At 37.2% G+C, this 23,045-nt stretch overlaps 1 pseudogene; it reads left to right on the top strand.

Moving 5' to 3' along the window:
• The first annotated feature begins 9,013 nt into the window (after nt 1–9,013).
• LOC117159300 (phospholipase B1, membrane-associated-like) overlaps nt 9,014–23,045 on the top strand; it is a 106,386-nt pseudogene continuing 92,354 nt past the window's right edge.

Raw genomic sequence — 23,045 nt, 5'->3', positions numbered from 1 at the left:
TATTCGTCTGAACCTCTCGATGCATTACGTTTGAATCCTCAAATGATACTGATTGCCCCTTCGATTTTTTCTTTGTCTTCTCTGGGCGACGACCCCACTACGCTCGGGTCACGCCACCGTTCGCGCCTATGATCACGTATGTCACCTTCTTTGTGTAGATGAAATGAAGGACCGAAGGCGAATCGATGTTTCTAGAACTCGCTGCTTGATGACAACTATGCGCTTGTCGCTACATTGTGTATATTTCGCCCTCCCTATAAAACGATCTGTCTGCGACACTGTAGTACCACGAGCGGTGGTTAGGAATACGGCCTATAGTAAGTCTCAAGGCATAACACCTCATGTAGTTGTCTTGCCACAGAAGATTAACATAGTTACGGCGCACAAAATGCAATAAACAAACTCTGGACAAGGCAATAACGCTGCTACGTGAAATCACCAAACGGCGACAGGTTTAAACCTTCCGCAACCTCCCCTCGACCAGTATAAATAGACGACCATGTTCTCCATGAGTTAGTCGTGCAAATGAATATCAGTATCGAGTCATCGAGACAGTCAGTCAAGCGAAAAAGTATAACAAATCAGTCTAAAGAATCAGCATAACAATTAGTATCAGTACCGCAGTATCGCGCAATCTCATAACGAATATCATCAAGCGAGCAACGCGTTATTATTAACTTTGTATTCTACATTTTAACATATCTATAAATATAGTTGATTGAATTAACACGTCTCGTTATTATTTCAACCAACAACATGTCTCACCGTCCACCACAAGTATTTTGCGCATCTTCGTCTGAATGACATTTGGATTTACTGTTGTTAATATTGTATGGAGAAAATGTGTTACAAAGGTGACTGTAGAATTCCTCAGCTTGTTCTTCCTTGCTATTGGTCCATGTGTTGTCTGTTTTCCTGATTGCTGGCATTAGTTTTACTGACTTCTTCATTTTGTTCGTGGTTTTCCACAGAGACTAGTTGACATTCTCGTACGCAGAGAGTGTCACTATGAATTTTGATAATTTGTTATTATTATGATCTTTTATTTTACTTTTTATTTCTTTTTTGTTTTTGTATTTGTTTTGTATTTGTTTTTTGTTTTTACGTGTTCTATGTTTTTGCCATTTTGCTTTCTATGCTACATTTAAACTATTACACTTATTAGAATCATACTTAAAGCAAGGTTTATTAGCATAAAATTTTCTCGAGAAATATTATGGAATTGAAATAAATATTATATTGTATCGCTATTTTTCTAAACTAATAACATATTGAAATCTTCTACATTTGTTTGCTCTTACATTGTGCACGTCACTTAAATAATCTGAATCTTTTGAGATACTCTAACAATCGAATTACATTAGTTGAAAGAAATTCGTAATAAATATTACTTAAAAGGACAAGCGTTACTCGTGCAATTGTAAACTTTAGCTTCACGATCACGATGTAGCGTGACATACTATGCAGTACGTTAGCATCAAAAAAATCAAAAGATTAACTACACTTTCTAAAATGTGGGGAGTGTTGAACATTTATCATTAAAAAAGATTTATGAAAATACCTGTTATTGCAGAAATATTCTCTAGCCAGGGCATGGTTCTTCTAAAGAGGCACCAATTATGCTTGGCCGCACTATCGCAATTGGCAGATCTTTGCACTCGCTTGCTACAATGTACATTCTTACTGAATGCATATGTGTTTGGGCAAGTTTTTAAAATCTTTTTCTTCTATTTGGTTGATAGACATTTTGTCAAATTTGTCACACATATCGATCACCTCCGAAGGCTTCAAACTCGTGCTACAAAATTAACAATAAGTGAACATATTCTTCACGCTATAATTACAAATATTATGGTCGTAAACCATAGAACAACGTCTGCGTATAACTTATTCTTACGTATAAACTTTTTCCCCGATCTCATGTAAATTCGCACTACTATAAGCTGTGCTAACGTGGGCAAAGCTAACTGGATGCCTTAGTTCGTTCCAAAGTTCTATGACACGAGCAGTACCGTTTGTATTCACATTAATAGCCACATGTAACTGCTCATTGAATCTAACAGTGGCCGCCGCGTAGAGTACTATATTTACATTCTCTAATAGCAGATTTCCATGTTCTCGCGAAAGACATAAATCTGGCGGACTCCCGTCACCTTTCACGGGGTAAACTTTACTCAAAACTCAGGGGTGCTTACTTTGATGTCATCGTCATTCTGAAAACGAAAATTCCAGAAATGAGAGTTAATCAATTTGAGTCGTGACAAGCTTAAATATTGAACGGAACATGGATAATAATTACAAACGGTATCATTTATGAGCTTCGTAGATCGTTTTATCGCTTCGTTCGCTTTTAGACGAGTTAGTATAAAGATGGCAGCGATGCGTGGACACGCGTCCATCAGTTTTTCCAGAAGACCTATTTCGCCGGTGTCGGTTGCACCAGTCAGACGAATCCCACTTCCTGTGTAGAATTTCTTGAGAGTATTTGTCTAATTCAAGTCTTTATAGATCCTATTTTTATTCGCTTCTTTATTGATTGTATCCATGTTTCAGAATCTTCACTCTGTTAGTCCCAATAGTTGCCACTGAATTATCAAATAGTGTATTTTTGTCCAGTCGCGGGGAGACTCGATCGCGAGAAAGCGCATTAACGGAAATCGTAAATTTCCATTACGATTATAAGAATCGACGCTACGAACAGATCGATCCTCTTATTTCTTTTGGGATAATAGAAGTGATTGATGTGATATAACACTGCAATTAACAGGTTATAAATTCTATATTTCCAACAACTTAATACAATGAAGAGTTACGCCGTTACGTGTGATATAAATGTCGTAGACGATTGTTTGACGGATGAAGACGTAATAGAGAGACTGATCTGTAGGTGAGATCAAGTCTTAGGCGCTGGCAGCTCAGCGCCCCCGGCCGCAAAGCAGTCCGGTAGGGCATCCGGTATGATGGGCGAGGGGGGGGGGGCGGTGTATCGCTCACACCGGTTCCCGGGCCCCTCTCGATCGCAGCCGGGACGGTCATCGTGGAGATTTTAGTCGGTTGGAGTCCGGCACTACCACACCGCTTTTCCCCAGGAGCGACCTGGTGTTCGTGCGGATTTCCTCTACGTTAACAAAAAAAAAAAAAGAAGGTGAGATCAAGTACGAGTAGATATGTCGATGTTGCTCGAGTGTAGACTGAACTAATGTCGTAGAAACAGTTGAGTTGACTCTCCTAGTCGTAGAAGGAGAAGTTGACTTTCCTAATGTAGTAGAAGAAGTTGAGTTAAACCTCCTGATGTCGTAGAAGAATGATGTCGAGAATATTTATTTTATTTTTTATTTAAAGATGTTTATTAAACCCAAGATACAGATTTTTAAATACCTTTTGGTGTTCACAATAAACGGTGAATTTTTGTAGTGATGTTTTAGGCAAAAATACCGATACGCAACGGTACGACGTAGCCATGCTATAATATGTGTCGGCGCTTTACATTTTTCGTGTTTAATATGATTTTTAGGTTTAAGCTCCTGGGGGAGCGGAGCTTCTATGTGATTTTGTTTTTGTTTGTTTTTTTCTATCCTGAAAACTTGGTTGCAAAACAGGACGTTTCGGTAGCTTGCTTTTTGGGTGCTGTGTAGTGATGTCGAGAATACTTAATTCGTATGTGATTTTTCTGTGGCCACCCGCGAACGGGACGATTGCGGTGCGTATGTGAAATCTGTATATCAATGTTTATATGTGCTCTTATTTATTAATTATTTATCGAAGCAAAAGGACTCATATTTGTGATACGGCGTTATAGATTTCAATAAATAAAAAGTTTAATCTATAATCGATAATTTTTCTTAGAAAACATCACGCAGGATGGATTGCGACTTCGAATGTCACAATCTCCTTTGCTACGACTTGTATAAGGTAAGCTGGCGCTCATGATTTGTTCGATTTCGTTCGTTGAGGTCTCGCGCTCCACACGAGCCGTGACGTATTACGCCGTAACTCGCGATTAGCACGAGCCACAACTCTAGGTATATGGAATTAAAAACAGAAATCTTAAAGGGAATAAGAGATACGACGCGTTCAAATACTTAAATATCGCAATAAATCAATAACCCAAGACACAACATTATTATTGAACAAATTTAAAATATAAGAATGTCGAAATAGAAACAAGAAACAATGAGGCGTCCACTGACATGTACCGCCTTGCACGCGCTCTCCCCATAACAATAAACCATACAATAGGCAGATAATGAAAGATGAGTTGCTATGACCTTTTCACACAGCATCAACAGCGACAAACAACTAGCACGCGCCAAAGGATCAAGTACCGGTATAAGCAAGGTAACTACGTGTTTAGCAGAGTACAGCTAGTAAAGGAAAGAGGGAAGCTTAAATAATACTTCCAGGAAAACCACATCAGCTGCAACCCTAATATTTCTGGAAGGATACAAGCAGAACCAAAGTATGCAGCGCTCGCAGAAATAATCACGTACCAAAACTCCGTGCTAGTATTGACTAATCACGTAACAATTAGCCCATGATAGTCTTATTGTAAGTAAGTGTAGCCACTTAGAGACAGTAGTCAGCGAGTTAAAAATTTGTCAAGACTTCAGTTATCAAGACTACAATTATTCAGTTCAGTTACACAGTTCCGTAAGAGTCACTCGGTTAAAAATTTGTTAAGGGTTGAGCCATTAAGTAAGCAAGAGTCAGTCAAGTTGAGTACAGCAATGGTCGACAGTTAATATGAAGTTCAGAAGATCAGTACTCTTTGCGAACCTGTGAATTGTTTTACTATAGTCTTTGAGTAAGGAAGTCAGGAAGTAAAACGAAGCATTAAAAATAAAACCAATCGTCAACGATTAATATAGTTAATCATCTAACAACTACACTATCTTCGTACGATAGTCCAAGAGTGCGATCGACAACACATATAAGCAAGGTGAGAAGCTAAACATTGTAACACTTTTTTTGCGATTTCGGTCTTGCACCACATTTACTAGAGTAATATTATTTATTAACTATTATTGCCAACAATCAAGATGATATTGAGAATTACTATATTTTCCAAGAAAACTTTAATCCTCTCCGTGCTATTACTCTTGCATATAACGGCGAAGCTGATTTTGAAATTTTATTTATCAATTCTATTGATACGCTAGTTAACGGTAGCTATACGGTTATATTAACGAATCAAAACATCAAGGATACAGCACTTTAGAATCTAAAAATAGTGTTGTGTTGAATTGGACACAACAAATTTCCAAATTTATTCTACTCAGTCGTCGTAAACATATCAGGAACACGACATATTGATATATTCAAAATAATGCCGCGCTGTAGAAAGGTACGACAAGTTTCTGCAACTATTCCACAACATCGTCTGTCTTGTTTCAAAAATTAACGAACGAAATTCGAAATAATCGAAACAATTTATTTCTGGAGTCGGTAACTACCGTTTTGATTTAGATATAATTCGAGGAACAGCAGATTCGACATGTAGAATTACACATAACTTACACATAGAATTACACATGAGAGAACTTTCGTTTAATGGTCGGTTCTCAAGCTTTGTAAAATTATTCATTCTTGGTTGAATGTTTTGTGTGGGTGGAATTTTGTTATTCATGTTACTTGTAATCGTGAAGCGGTTACCTACTGGACGCGACTTCTGGTTACGATAAAATGGCGGAGCGGTTGTTTGTCGTGTCATCCGTCTGCGGGCGTTGTTTTCGCGAAAGTATCTTTTGCTTTGCTTTTTTCATTCACGTCCATTGCTTTTTTTCTGCGTCGATGATGTTTGGGGGGGGGGGATTAGCCAATAGCACTTGTCCTATTTTTGAACGAAGGCCTCTTACATAGTCAGTCACAGAGCGCACGTATAGTCGATCGTTCATCGCTCGTCGAGTTAGTTCGTCTTTATATTCATTGTTAATGCTGTATTGAAGTTTGTTAAAAGCACGTCGAAATCTAATGTTATAATTTTGCACGCTTTCGGTTAATCCTTCCCTTTTTCTCTTAATTGATCTTGGTGTTCTCTTACTGATGCTTGAGTAGCTACGTTACGTCTTAATGCTTCGTACAGAGTTTCGAATTCGTTAATGTGGATATTGCGAATTGCCATTTTCCTAGAATTTTCTCTATTTTGATAATTTCTAATAATAACGTTTGTTCGCTACACATCATTCTCATTTCTTTTATTTCACGAATAAAATCTTCTACACCTATATCATCTTTTTCGTTTAGTATCGGAATACATTTTAATGCAATTTCAGCGTTTAGATTTCCAAAGTTTGTAGTTGTTGGATTGGACGGTTGGATGTATGTTGATGGTCTTTGTGACATAGGTGGAGATGGATTAGTATCGTGTTTTAATACTGATATGTCATCGTTAGTCATCACAGAACCGAATCCACTTGATTTTACGTCTATTTGTGATAGTTTAACACGAGAGAGGTTTCTACCTAATATTTCTATTTCGTCAACGCGTTTTGTATTTTATTCGTTGGCTAATCTTAATGCATTTTTTATTACGTTAAATTGTTGTCGAAATTTTTCGTTCTGTCTCTGCACTAAGTCTAAAATTGCACTGGTAGAGTACAAGTTTACGACTAGACCGTTACCGAAAGACTGAACCCTCGATCAAGACCTTTCTAGATGTTCGTTTATCTTATGCCTACGTGCCGAAATCATAATCCTTTGTTTTGTGAGTTGGAGTCGTATGCAAGGCGGTTCAAGTTTTCTGAGTCGGTTGGAGATATTTGTTGACGTTACAAGAGACACGGTCTATGGTGAGCCTCGTGGCGTAACACATATTCAAAGCACTCTGTCAGGTTGCTGTTTTGCTATCAATCCAACAGCTGCAGAGCAATTACTAAATACACATAAATGAAATTTGTAAACAATAAATTACAATTACAATAGTTAACAATGAACTTTTGCAATAAAAAATAATTTACAAAACGTACTTGCAAAACACTTTTCTAATGGGACGAACGGGAGAGCATTCTCTTTACGATTCCAAAAGTTCCGTTTGGTCAAGTCATTTCCAAGAAACAGGCCGACATACATAAAGAAAAAGGTAAAATACTGTCATATTGAGGTACCTTTTTTCTTTTCTGGAGCTGGTATAGAAATAGAAACTATTTCAAACTTTTTACTGAATTTTTATGAATACAATAAAAGTTATTTTTCTCTTTTCGACGCATTTAAAAGTCTTTAATATTTTTCTTGGGAAAAATCAGAATTCAGATCTTCTTTTTATACAATTTCTATAGTATGCTTGAAGTATAGTAAGAATGAAAGGTAGTATATACAATATAGTTATATATAGTTATATAGGTATATATTATGTAAATCATGTTGCTCAAGTTTTGCCTATATTAATTCATTAACTTTCTTGATCCTATTGACGAAGTAAATGCAAATACATATGTAAATAAGATAACTGAGATGGGAGTATCAGATCAATGTACATATCTTATCTCACATTATGATCATGTGACATAATAGTTTCAAATCTTTTACGAGTAACGATCGCCAAATAATAACAGTTTAGACTGAATGCGGTGCTCTCAAGGCCCATGATAATACGCATAGCAATTAGCAGTCCTTGCAAGTATTTATATTTCTTTATCTTTATAATCGGACAAAGATAAAAAAGTCACTGTGGAAACTCGAAACTGGCTTCATTTGTCTGTTATCATATCGTTAATTTTCCTAAACACTTAGCCAACAGTGCGCGCCAGAGCGAGCTATACGTTTCCACCGCGCATTTTCCGCGCAAATTCGAGGATTAATATTCACTATTTAAAAAAGAAAGAAGTCTAAAAATTATTTATATGGTTAAGTATATTTTGCGGTAATGATTTTATTTAACAATTTCACATATTTTTTATACAAAAAATCAAATTAAAAGTATGTAATAAAGGTATAAAAAAATATAGGTAAAATTAAAAACATCAAAGATGACTAAAGATAAATAGCACGACTTGAAGGTGAAGTTAAAAATTTATAATCCATTTTAATATTCTTTTACAATGTGGTACCGTTCGATTATAACTTTATTTAGTCATAACTGATAGTTTAACTTTTGGATTAATTTTAACACTACTAAATTGGTATGTTTTATTATATACCGTACTTTTTAAAAGCAGACAAAGTAGTGCAATTAATTGGGAACCATCCCAGGTAAACAATAACTGATAATAACAATAAAGGAAAAGAAGAAACGATGTTTTTCACAGAGGGCAGATCTGCCTATTCCGTTGGCTAAGTGTGATAAACGGTTGCATGAGATTCTATTTTCTCTACTCGTTAAATTACAGTTACTATCACTTATATGCGACAAAAGAAAACGAATTTTTGTTGGTTCTTTGAGGCTACAAAATTTTGTGTTAAGTGGTGTGCGGTCTCTGACAATCACACCGTGGCTAGATCCCTTAAACAATGTCCCTATGTTCTATTATTTATTCTTTGACATTATGCCATCGACATCTCATGGTTGAGTGATTTCGATTCGCCTGCTATCGACTTAGTTCAAGCGTCCTATCGAGGTCCTTACTGAGTCTTCGTCTCACGCAGAAATTAACGTAAGACTCAATAGCCGCGGGTTATTTGCCTTTGTAACCGTACGAAGTTGCGTTGAAGCTATCAAGTGTGTACGTTGCGGAGAAACAGGTACGACATAGTGCAACATGTTGTATATCAATAGGTTCACTGAAAATTATTTCACGGTAGTGTTATTGCACTACTCTGGCTCAACCCATAACCCATTCAATTCTCCTTCTAATTTACACAATATTAAATCTGATTACGCTGACGCTGACGCTAATTCACATGGATTGAAGTTTTGTCTGATATGCGAGCGGTTCGAACACGATGAGACTTTCACATATCTTTTGCATTACATGATCGGAATTTTGAAATTTTCGCATAAACATTATCCGTAAAAATATTTTCGTAAAACGTTTTAAAAAGACTATTTTGTAGCTACAAAAAATGATGATGATGAACGATGTCTGAATTATGGCATGAAAATAAATTTCAAGATGAAGTTCCAACAGACGTCCCTTTTCCGTAAAACGTAACAGGTATTTAACCAAATTTATGATTATTGTTATCAAATATTTCATGCTATCACTCGTAAATATATAAATATATGTAAATATATTGTCGTATTTATTCATTCAAATTATTATTCAATTTAAATCACAGATTTCTTTTATTTCTAATAATATGTATAATTTATCTTAGGAAATAATCCGTAAATTTCTGTAGCAGGAAATTTCAGTGAAGAACGCTGTTCTTTATGGTTTGTAGTGACTACAAGAATTTCAAAGTGATTTCCAGTCCATTCATATTCTTGTTTTATTAATATCACTTTTGAAGATAGATATGTAATACTACAAGCTCCTCACCCAACTGTAGTTGAAGAATAGTAAAATTGATGCTTATCTTTCGAAGTTCGTGTGTATTCTAATGTCTTTATTTTAATTTGTTTAGGCGGAAGGTGTTCGAAAGTTCCCGAGTCGGTTCATCGTTTAATACCCGGAGACATAGATGTCATTGCCGCAATGGATGATTCTTTAACAATCGACCCCGGAGCTACTTCAATTTATACGTTATATTTATACATGAACATTGAAAATAGAGGCATAGAAGGCAAGTCAAGGAACTTGGCGACAGTGTCTGACTCTCCCTAATGTTCTTAAAGGTTCTACATTTCTTATATCTACATTGTTTTGATTTGTGTTATTGCTATGAATGCAAGTACTTCTTTCATAGATGAATTTTCCTATATACAGGAATTCAATCCTAAATTAGTAGGTTATTCGCTTGGGGACGCTATAAGTACTGATTCAGCTGCGCAGTTAAACGTCGCCGAAAGTGGAGTTGTATCTAAAGATATGACTTTCATGACGACATATCTGGTCAATAAAATAAAGGATGCGCCGAGGAGAGATATAAACAAACATTGGAAAATTCGTATGTTCGTAATTAACAAACAAAGTTATTATATATGTCGGAGTAACGCTGGGAGCAAGGTTGCGGGCGTCAGATGATTCTTCACGGGACGCAGCCATTAATGTAGTATAACACAGGTGTAGTTTATTACAATAATGGAATTGGTTACAGTTCAGACAATTAATCGATGACGAGTACGAACATAATACACGGTTCGAGTAACTTTCTCGATAACTCAATCAGCAATTCATCCAACAACTAACTAACTAACTAACTCGTAATCCAAATGAAACTGCCCTTATATACTCCTGTCCCCACTTCTCGGGTCAATCTTTGCTTTTAAGGAGAGCCATATAATCATTCCATACCTCTGTCAGGTACACGTCCCTCCCGTGACCGTGGCTACGTCTAGTGACCCGCTATGTCACCTTAAACCCGAACCTATCGTCATAAAACCAGGTTGGAACATTAAAACTATTTCTTATTTTTTTTATTGCTTAAATGTAGCTATAGTAAAAGTCTGTACTAGGGTATTGGGGGTTTTCCCAACATTCCAGACGGGAAATCCCGCTGTCCTTCCTTCTCCGACATATTATATATAATACATATTTAATTTCACATAATAACACTGTATGGGAGGTGGTGTTCTAATATGCATATATTCATTGAAATTAACAAAAGATTAATAGAAAATAAATTCACATAAAATCTAAATTGTTTACCATTTATGTTCAAATATTAAAATAAAAATTACCGAAGGCCTTTATATGTTCATTAATAAGGAATGAATGTCATAATGAAATTATTGGCATTATAATTCGAGAAGTATTTCGCTGCCGTTCTGGTGAACTATTTTTAAGTGTTGATTACATTACCATTTATTTACTAAAAACACACTTCAAATGTAATTAAAAATTATAACTACAATTAAAAATGATTGGATGCAAGTATGAAATTGTACAAATTCTTTCCTTTTTGACAAAATTTATAATTTCATTTATTGTTTAATCGTTTATACAATAGAATATACGTTTTTATGTTTTCCGGTTGATCTCGTTGATGATTGGGGCTAATGATTTTTGCATTAATACTCTATGTTAAATGATCACAAGATAGATTTAATTCATACTCCTAGAATATTAAGAAACAATTTACCAAGAACTTTCGTTGCTCTTATACCACCACGTCACTTAAAGAGACTCGTTGCTGCACACGAAAGAAGAGAATAATTGCCGTGCTATTTGTCATCCATGATTCAATGTTCATGTATTTTTCCTTTAGAATTTAAAGATCAAATAGCGGAATATTCTAATATAATTGAGAGGTTTCTATAAGTTACTGAATTTAAGAATTATTCTCAATATTTTGTGCTTAAATAGGTAATTAATTAAGGATTTTGTTATATCATACTTTATATTTAATCTTAATGATTGTGGATAAAACGGGCTGCCCTCCTGATTTTAGGAAAGTTAAGTATGTTGTGAAACTCAATATTTTTCCTATATATATGAGTGGTAAACTCACTAAGTTTCCGAAACATTTATAGAAAATTGCCATTACTACAATATTAAATCTGGCCTATAAGACAACGCATGCGTCAGCATGGTGTGACCACTCATCTACTGTTGTTGTGTGTGTATAACACATAGCTGCGACCTGCGAACTATCTCTATAACGGGCGAACTGTTTAATACTGACTTCGTTTTTTTTCCTTTTTTTACTAACCCAAAACTAGCTGGAAAATGTAAAAAAATCTTTTGAACGCACAAGTCTTACACATATTGGTGGGTGTTAAAAACTACATAAAGCCGAACCCTGTTCCTGAAAAATAATAATACTGATCAATCCGGACATCGCACCTTGAGGAGGCTGATGCCATCGGACTTTAATGACGGCCGAATTGAAAGAATAATCTAAATTCAATATGAATACACTGTTGAACACGTATCTAGTTTTACAATCTTCAATAACTGAGTCTTATGCATGTTTCTGAGCTAAATACGAATCTAAAAACCATTTTTTTGCTGAACTCGCAGAATTTGAATAACTCAATTTTGAGAAAAAATGTGAGAAAAATTCAAATTCTTAACTTCGCAGATATTTTGTGCTATTATAGTAGCAGCGATCAAGTTGCATTTTGGACAAAAAATTCTGTGGACTCTCTTGAATAAAATGATATATATTGTTATTGATAATAAATATTTAAATGTGTATAGATAATGATTTAAGGACGATTAGAACGCTTTTTGGTTAGATTTGCCAATTTATTTCAAAAATTAAAGGTGTAGAAAATATAACACTGAGAATATATAACACCAGTACGCGATAGAACAGACACCTTTGCTAAGCAAACATCGAAAAAGCTGGAAAATCATGTTTTGTTTTCAATGTAAATGCTAGACGGTTTGACAAAACGGTCACTTTGGAGACACAAGAAATCATGAAATTGACAGATCGCCGGTGTCTCCTCGCGGCGTAGTTCAAACGTTTCACAAATGAGGTAAAAAGGAATTTGTACTTTAGATATGGTAGTAAAATTTATTGTACGAATCCAACAGAGTGTCGGTTCAGAGTGTTATAACAAAAGAGGTATCGAGCGCTAATTTGGTAGGGTTTTTATAGTATTCCGTTACTATCTGGTTATTATTTCGATAGGTGTGGCATGCAGGAGTTCTTGTCTACCCTGTTACTGCTTCTGAGCGCGTGACAACGGTAATGGCACTTAATGTTGGCGAGTGCCTCGCCTGCCACTCTGCAGAATGGAACCGCTAAACGCGCGAGGCCATTAGCCTGCGACATTGAGTGCCATTTTCGTCGTTACGTGTTTTGACAAACTTCTCCGCTTTTTCACGAGTTCATCCGTTCTGTAGATCATTTCACGCCAGCTATGATGTGTTTATAGAAACAGCAGATAAGCGATGGCATCACGCTGATGCTGTCACGTAAAAAATCGAAGATGAAAATAAGAAAAAGAGATTTTATTTACTAACACCTTGATTACACTAATGACAGTTTAGTTCCGAGCTCCAGCAGTGACTTTCCAAGACCGGAGCTCTTACAACTTGGTCGCATACCCACACAAGTGGTTATCTTATGAAGTAGGGATGGTCTGTCGGGTCTGGATTCTGGACCTCCTGCTGTCGCGTGGACTCCTTTGCCATCTGGTGGGTCTCCGTCTTCAGCCCATCGGTTTTGAAGTGTACTGGTCGTGACAACTTTATTGAAAACAGTTATTAGAGAACGATATAGATTCATCACTATTGAATTCAATTCACATTAAGATCTTAGTGACGACTCAACTTTGGATGAAAAGACACTGATAAATATTTAATATATTTGTAAACGTATATTATGAATGCGTATTCGAACCACCAGTTCGTATTTCTATAACACATATTTAACGATGTGACCGATACTGCATCGATGCTATCGATATCTATCTACAAATTTCAATCTCTTATCGATATATAGTGGCTCGCGAAAGTATTCGAACGCTTCCATTTACAAATTTCAATTAACAAAATGAGGTGTACTAAATTAATTGGTTATAACAATTTGGTATCTATAGTGACGGGAAAGTCTCAATATTATATCAACAAAATTTTGAAGCGATTCAATAATATAGACAAGAGTTATGATACATTTATTAGAAACATTCATGATAAGTGTCTTACAAATATATTCGAACGCTGTAATAAAATGATAGTTTTTCATCTTTCTTTGCACCGAATGTAAAAATATTTACTAAATGAAAATATTGATAGGTTCACTTAATGTTAGGATATCGTTTCAGTAACAGTAACGTAAAAATGAGCACAATAATATTTACAGTTCGCTGTGGAGTGCCGAAGCGTGCAGACGTGTCTCTAGTGCCCAGTGTTGTCCGAAAACAACACGTGTCGCCCAACCGTCGAAAGTAAACACAGCCAAGTGTTTTCTACCCTTTAGGGAGAAGACAATTCCACGCACCTAACCCGAACCCGAATACTAGCCTCATAGCTTCACGACTAGTTATTCATTTTGAATTAACTAGCTCGATGATGGCCCAGCAATCGCGATCAGGCTCTCCGGAGCAGACTCGCAACTACCCCGCGCTACCTCCTCCGTGGCAGAAGTGTAGCAGAACTCTCCGCACCAACGACGCTAATATTACAAAGAAACGGAAAATAGAAACATCAAAACCAGACATGAACGACACCCGGAACGAACAATCAACGATACAAATAAACACCCACAACAGGTTCGCCGTATAGCAATCCACGAACGACGCCATGGAAATCGCAGACCCGCCGCCAAACCCACAAGCACAGAGAATCCCCCTCCCCCACCAATATTTGTGGATGACGTCATCGACATACAAACAATGATCAAGTCTTAGAGAGAGATACCTCCAAGGAGGACTACAACTTAAAGATAAATAAGAATAAAATAAAAATACTGCCGAGGAACCCAGAAGCTTACAGAAAACTCACCAAGATACTTAAGACCCTGAACGCCAACTTCCACACCTACCAACTCAAACAGGAAAGGCCTTTCCGGGTGGTCCTACAAAACATCCACCACTCAGCAGACATAGACGAACTCAAATACGAACTCTCAAATCTCGGCCACGAAGTCATCAACGTAAGTAATATAAGGCATAGAGTCTCGAAAGACCCGTTATCCTTATTTTTCATAGATATAAAACAAAAGCCTAACAATAAGGAAATCTACAATATCAGTCGCCTAATGAACGCAATAGTAAAATTCGAACCACCGCTTATGAAAAAAGAAATAGTGCAATGCAAAAGGTGCCAAAGGTACGGTCATACGCAGAAATACTGCAACCATACCTTCCGCTGCGTTGTGCAGGCACTCACTCCACTGACCAGTGCGCTAAATCACCGGAAACCCCAGCGAAATGCATCCACTGTCAAGGTGACCATCCTGTCAACTATAAAGGCTGCTCAGCCTACAAAACCCTGTACACAAACAGGTACCCTAAACTCAGAGCAAAAGAAGTAACCAACCAAACACCCAGTCCTACTAAATTCATCACTACCTCAACCTCCTATGCCCAAGCAGTACAAGGCATCCAAAATAACCCGAATAGCCAAAGGGATCTTTCCCAAAATAGTGTCCCCAACTTGCCTAACACAGACAACTTCTCTAGGCTTGAAAAGCTAATAGAGAAACAATCAGAGCAAATAAATAATTTGCTATCGCTACTAACACTCATCATGGATAAATTAATACGCCTCGACGCAAAATAAAACCAAGGCGCATAGCTCTTTGGAACGCCAACGGTCTAGCGCAACACAAACTTGAACTAGAACTCTTCCTAAAACACCAGCAAATCGACGTAATGTTCGTATCGGAAACTCACTTCACCGACAAAAACTACCTGAAAATAAATGGTTACAAATTCTACCATACCCAACACCCCAGCGGAAAGGCCCACGGTGGCACCGGAATCATAATCAAAACAAGTATTAAGCCCTTCTATCATTCCAGAAAGACTACCTCCAAGCAACGAACGTAGCAATAGAAGTGTTTTCGCACGTTCGCGGGGAGACACGATCTCGGAGAAGCGCACCAACGGGAGTCGTAAATTCCCGTTACGATTTGCTAATCGACGCTGCGAATCGTTCGATCCCTTATTTCTTTTGGGATAATAAGGGTAGTTAAATGAAAGATAACGCTGCTGCTAACAGGTTATTATATATTTTCACAAACCAACAACTTCGGTGCAACACAAAATGAATATTTGCTATGAGATGACTACGAATGAGTGCGACCTGAGTCTCTAGACGGATTATCGCGTATATTGATGGATTTGTCGACTCACTGTATTCGGATTGTTGCCTGCTTGACGAGATGCTTGATTGAGACTGAGCTTTTCGCCCTTGTGTTTTACCGGAGGAAAGCTTGGTGTGGTTGTGCTCTTAGGGTGAAGAACACGGATTCGTTGCTCACACTTTTCGTTAAGGAGGTGAGGGTAAACATACGCGATGCTGATTGGTTATGACCCTTGCTAATGAAGAAGGACATGGGGAAGTTTCCCACCAGCGTGGAACGGGGTGACTTCGTTTTTGGGGGAAACCAGTCGTTTCTGGTGGCCATGTGTTCGGTTTTCCGTTCGACGACTACCGATATATGAAACCAGCTCCTATCGCCCAATCAGTCTTTTACCTACCCTGTCTAAACTATTCGAGAAGATGCTCACGAATCGACTCCTTCCACTCCTAGAGAACTTGAAAACACTCCCAGATCACCAATTCGGCTTCCAAAAACAACATTCAACAGTAGAGCAAATCCACCGCATAACCCATACGATCAGCCAAACACTCGGAAAGAAAAAATATTGCTCAGCGGTTTTCCTAGACATCCAACAGGCATTCGACAAAGTATGGCATGAAGGGCTACTATACAAGCTTAAAAAGATCCTACCTCACCCCTAAACTCCATCCTAAAATCCTACCTAAACAATAGACATTTCATGGTTAAATGCCTAAACGCCACTTCCGCAACATTCCCAATAGAATCCGGCATACACCAAGGTAGTGTCCTCGGACCCCTACTGTACTCCATCTACACTGCCGACATACCTATATCAAGCGAGATAACAATAGCGACATTTGCAGACGACACAGCGCTATTAGCTACCCACGCAGACCCGGTAATAGCCTCATCCACTCTCCAGCGAAGTCTCGACTCCATGGAAAAATGGTTTCATAAATGGGGCTTCAAAATTAACGAAAAGAAATCCTCACATGTCACCTTCACGCTCCGAAAACAAACCTGCCCCCAGGTCGCCATCAACAATGCAACAGTTCCTAGCAGGGACTCAGTCCGATACCTGGGCATGACCCTGGACAGGAGACAACGTGGAAGAAACACATCTCAGATAAAACGAAGCAACGAAAGGACAAACTAAAATAACTCTATTGGCTCACGGGCCAACGCTCCAAACTAAACATACAGAATAAAATGACCCTCTACAAGACCGTAATAAAACCTGTCTGGACCTACGGAATCCAACTATGGGGAACAGCAAGTAACTCCAACATTGAAATACTTCAACGCTTCCAATCGAAAACGCTAAGATCCTTAATAGGCGCACCTTGGTATGTTACCAACGAAACCATCCATCGCGACCTCAAGATACCCACAGTCAAAGAGGAAATAGCAAAATATAGCGACAGATATAGCAAAAGAGTCAACAAACACCGAAACCCCCTAATCACTTTACTACTTGATACGACGGACCAGATTCGCAGGCTGAAGAGGCACTACCTGCTAGACCTAAACGTTAGATTCATTTAGTTATCCATATTAAGCATATGCACTTACTTATAATACTTATAAATTATACCTATCTATAATAAGTATTAACTTATTGTAAATAAACAGCCATGTCACTGCGCCACGCCAGAAAAATTACTGAAAATTCTCAACGCGAGAATTGATTGTAATTTCAACAAATAAATAAAAAAAAAAAGAATAGTATTTAAAATGTATACCAAAAGGTCTGAAACAAAAGTGTGAAAGAGAAATGATATTCCGACTACATGAGGACGGCATATCATATAACGAGATTGCCGAAATTGTGAACAGAAGTAAGTCCACAATACATTAAATCGTAAAAAAATCAATGATTCAGGGAATACTTGCAAACGAAGCTTGATCAGGTCGACAAAAGAAATCGACTTTAAGAGAGGAGAAAGTTATCATTCGCGAATTAAAAAAAAATCCTACTACATCCGCTCCTCAACTCGCAAGTATGGTAGCTGATGTTTCATAAAGAAGTTCACCCGGAATTATATCGACGAATCTTACGAAACAATGATATCCATGGCAGAGTACCGCGAAAGAAGGCACATATTAATGCGGTAAATCATAAGAAAAGATTGACTTTTGCAAAAACCTATATTAATAAAGATAACTCATTTTGGGACACAGTCATCTTTTCGGACGAGTCAAAGTTTAACATTTTTGGCTCAGATGGTCAAAATTATGTGTGCAGAAAACCAAATACGGAATTAGAAATTCGACATTTACATCAAACAGTGAAACACGGAGATGGATCGATCATGGTGTGGGGTTGCATGGTTGCCAGTGGCACCGGAAATCTGATATTTATTGCTGGAATACTTGATAAATATAAGTATTAAAATATATCAAAGAATAACCTCAAAGAAAGTGCCCGTGAACTAGGATTACTGGAAGTTTTCCAGTTCCAACAAGATAATGATCCTAAGCATACTGCTAGAATTGTGAGAGAATGGACCGTACATAACACATCACACATGTTAATTACTCTATCACAAAGTCCAGACATATATCCGATTAAAAATTTATGGGCTGAAATCGGAAAAAGGTTAAATAAATTTTAGGTAATCTTAAAGCAAGTATTGAAAAATAAAATTGTAGAAATATGGAACTCCGTTGAGTGTAGCTTTACAAAATCATTGGTTTGCAATATGGAACGTCGATTAAAACATACTATTGCTGCTAAAGGTAGTTCAACAAAATATTAATATTAAATAACTTAATAATATATGTAGAGTTCAAATACTTTTGTAAGTCACTTACAATGCGTGTTTCTAATAAATGTATCATACTCCCACCTACGTTGTTGAATCCTTTTCAAATTTTACTGACATAATCTTAAGAATTCCATCTTCCTTTTGACATCTGCCTGTCTAAGAAAATTACTTTAATATACATTATTTCGGGCATTCAAGTTTGCACATGTAAGCGTTCGAATACTTTCATGAGCCACATATCAAATGCAAAGGTATCAGTTATCGTTATTGGTTCTTTTCTAATCCATACTAAACAATTACAGTACTTGAATCACCACGAAAATATCGATACTCGTCTGATAACGTACATAAGTTTCGATACAGATTCTTAATGCTAAAATAAGATGAAACTCGGGAACTAAAAAATTGCGCTTTGTTGCTTATACGAACAAAAGTAGGTCAGCAGCTTACCTCGTAAAAGTCGTAGGGAAGATGATTATGGCATTCGAGAACGTAAACCATCTTGCGCGATGTTTTGTAAGAAAAATCATAGATTAGACATTAAAACTGCTTACGGATTAAAATCCATAACAGCATATCGGAAAACGTCTCATTAAATTTTCGAGTAGAGAGGATTTATGTTTCCATAAGTAATTAATATATGATAAAGCATATAAACAATGTTTAATCAAAGTTGGTACACGCACCGTGATCTAATTATGGTCGTCTCGATCGCTAACACAGAACTCAGCACTTCCGCCAATTTGAGAGCATGCACAGGAGCCGCGCGGAACGATTCGATTGTGAAGTAAGTGATTTGCGCCAAGAAAACGCCCAGTGAGATCTTGTGGTCCGCGCGAGTTTGCCGATCGGATTTACGCGCAACGATATACACGATGAGGTCCTCACACTGATCAACTGAGTGCTTGGTGTTACACAGGAGCTCTAACATTTCGTTTTTTTTTATCACAAAGATCGGCGAGACTGTTACTCGAACGACGCGTGAACACAGAGATGATCGGAACGCAATGACGTTATCGACCGATTCCGTGAAAATGTCGTATCGAAATGGTGTAAATATACCTGCCTTCATCCTTCATTTTTACCGTAGAGGAATCATCAACAGTGCCCTTTCAGTGTGAAACAGCTTAAATTCGCCTTTAGCCCTTATTGAATCAATATGGCGTCTATCCCGATTAGGAATGCGACATTTATTCCAAGCATCTTGGAAAGATATTACATCCTTCTATTACCACGTCGTGCAAGGAAAATCGTTAATCTTGGCAGTGGTATATGTACGGGATTCGGAGCGTTCCGTCCCTTTATAACATGGACAGCACAACTGCCTTTTTTGGAAATGTCCGAATTTCCTACCTCCCAAGTTGTAAACCTTACGATGCGGACCTCACCAAGAGGATAATAAGCACCCTAAGTGCCCGAAGGATCCGCCCAAAAATAAACATCAGGTATCAATCAGCATCATCAGAGAATATGCGTCCACGAAGTTACACAATTACAAGATTGAAAGGAACAGATCCCCATTCCATACAATCTATGGTGACAAGGAAAAGCCGGGGCGCGAGAGTTAATATATAAGGACCAGGCGAACCTCCTTGAGGCAGTCTTAAAATAGTCCTCATCGAAGCGTCATAAACTCTGTGTTATACTAAACCGTATTAAATAAACATCTTCATTCTTTTGTATCTTAACTTGCTAGTGACTTTCTTCGTGTATACTAAAGAATGCATATAATTAAACTAAACATACTATTACTCGGAATCTTTAATTTACCTCCACCTTGAGCGTTACTCTCGTTCAAGGTTCGCGATAGCAACAGATCAGTTGCAACCTGACTGATCGCCAATTAGTTGAGAATTCGCAGCACACTCTGATCACACTCTTTTTCCTAGTCCACTTTCCCCGTTCCCGGTTTTCACGCAGTCTATACTACATTATTCAGTTCGAACTCCAACACTATTTCAATGTCCTGTATATTCAATATACTGCTCACATGGTGCTCACTTGGATCAATTGCCACATCTACGCAGAAATTTGTTACCTTCTAAAGAACCACGGTCGAATATACAAAATAATATACGATATAAAGAACATAGCTTGTTTTCATTACCCCTTGCCGATGGCATTTCTCGCCTACGCAAATAAATTAAAAAATGTTTGCGATTTGTTTGATGCGTACGGTTGCAGGATGCAATATCTCTTTAAATATGTGTATTCACTTAATAAACATAGAATCTAATTCTACTGCAGCACAAACTTAATTAGTTCTCATATTTCTACACGCCTAATACTACTGCACTTCTACGTCATAAATGTTATACCTTTTCTAACATTAGCTACATGATATGTGTATGTGGAGGTTAAAGATATAAATATACGTATTAAATTTTTTCGTTATTGTCATTCATATATTAATGAGGAAGTAAAAAACAAAACAGAGTCTAGAACAGAATAATTTATCCTGTATTTGTAAGTATAAGTTGGTATACGTAACGACATTTTATAGCATAATTATCATACTGTATGTAGTAAAGTAACGTACGGAAATCGTTCTCCAGCTGAAAACATTTTTCTAATATTGTTGAACTATAGGAACGAAAATGGAATATATAACAAATAATGGATTATAAAATGAAGAATGACGTATGGCGTTGCTTACGCAAACAAATTAGAAAAATTTGCAGCTTTTTAATGATACTCTGTAAATGTTCAGAAGCAAGGCTGCACGGCCGAATTTGCTGATATTTAAATTTATTATAAAACTCAACATTCCGAGCAACATTTTCCTATACATATAACCGCCGCTCGGCCTTAGGTTCCGAGATATTTAGAAATAATTGCTGCTACTATTACTTTGAATCTTGCCTGCACCCGCATGCCCATGGCAACGTTGTATCTGCATGGTGCGTCTGCTTACTTACTGCTTCTATAAACACATCACGGCGATCAGCAGTCTCTATAACGCACAAGCATTTCAATATTTATTTCTTTCTTTTACTAACCTAAAACTACTTCGAAAATGAAAAACGATCTCTTAGACATATATGTATTTTTGACCAATCGCGGGGAGACGTAATAGCGAGGAGAGATGTCAAAGGGAGTCGTAAATTCCCGTTACGATTATGATAATGGACACCACGAGTTGATCGATTCCCTGATTTCCGTTAAGATAATAGGAGTGATTCAGTTAGTATAACACTGTGATTCACAGAATTATAAGTTATATATTTTCAACACTTAAGTTACACTGTTGAGTAGGTATAAATCGTAGATAACAACTTGTCGCACGAAGATGAGATAGATATGCACACTAGAGCAAGGCTCTTATAATTGAATTTAATATGTTAGTGGACATAGCACTAGAGGATGCTGAATAGAGGAAAGTGAAAAGTGAAAAGTTATGGTGGGTCCTTAGGTTTATTGAGGGTCGGAATGACGTCAATTCATTGAAAATAAAAATTACTGAACGAAATATAAGAAAGGACCCGATATTTATTAGAATGCCAACAATTTAACTGTTATTCGCTGATAATTCTGGCAACTGAATATAATGAGGTGATTTAGTAGGCCGTGTAGAGTGCCAAAGAAATATTAGGCATACTGCTTAACGGTATATCATTAACTCGTTTAATGACTTCCTTATAAGACTCGACACGCGACTTGTACGGGCGATAATTTATTCATGATTCTTGTTTCCGACTTTTTACGTATTACTCTCGATTTCGACTGACCAATCTCGCTTCTCGATCACAACTGAACTATCCTCTTGATCCATTTTGTTTCTTTCTTGTCGCTTCTCATTACCTCCACTACGCACGCGTTCCAACTATTCGGCGGAAAGATCGTAGAGATATCGATGTCTCATTAGGCCTGTCGGTACATACGCTTCGTCGCGACCTTTTTTTCCTTTTTTTTTTATTTATTTATTTAAATTTTACAATTTGTCCAGTAGGACATTTGGTAAAATATTATAGCTTAGTGGTATAATAACATAACATGTGGATGGATACACCAGCGGGGTTCTATCTTCCAAGTTGTTTATTTTATTTCTATTGTGAGGTTTGTGGGATGCTTCTTCTTCAGTCTTCTTACTATTATGGTTTTATTCGTTTCAGCAACCAGCTGGTTTGGATGTCTTACAAGTCTTTCTTTATACTTTTTTGCATATCTAGCGATTTCCTCTTTGACTGTTGGAATTTTTAAATCTTTTCGTAAGTCTTCATTTGTGACGTACCATGGAGCTTTAGCTATTGTCCTTAAAATTTTTGCTTGCTCTGTTTCTACTTTATTTATGTGACTCATTGCTGCCGTCCCCCATAGTGGCACTCCGCATGTCCAGATTGGTTTGATTATTGTTTTGTATATACCTAGTTTGTTCATTATGCTTAATTTAAATTTTCTATTGGTTAAGCAGTACATCTGCTTCCTTTTTTTCACGTATACTGTTTATTATTGATTATATGTGATGCTTCCATGTAAGGTGTGTGTCTAAATGTATTCCTAAATATTTGATTTGCTTTGTTTGCCCTATGCGGGCGCCGTTCAGTTGGATATCTG

The sequence above is a fragment of the Bombus vancouverensis genome, chromosome 17, assembly GCF_051014615.1.
Source record: "Bombus vancouverensis nearcticus chromosome 17, iyBomVanc1_principal, whole genome shotgun sequence".
Lineage (NCBI taxonomy): Eukaryota > Metazoa > Arthropoda > Insecta > Hymenoptera > Apidae > Bombus > Bombus vancouverensis.
The sequence above is the reverse complement of the archived record's forward strand: the minus strand, read 5'-3'. Positions and strand labels throughout refer to the sequence as shown.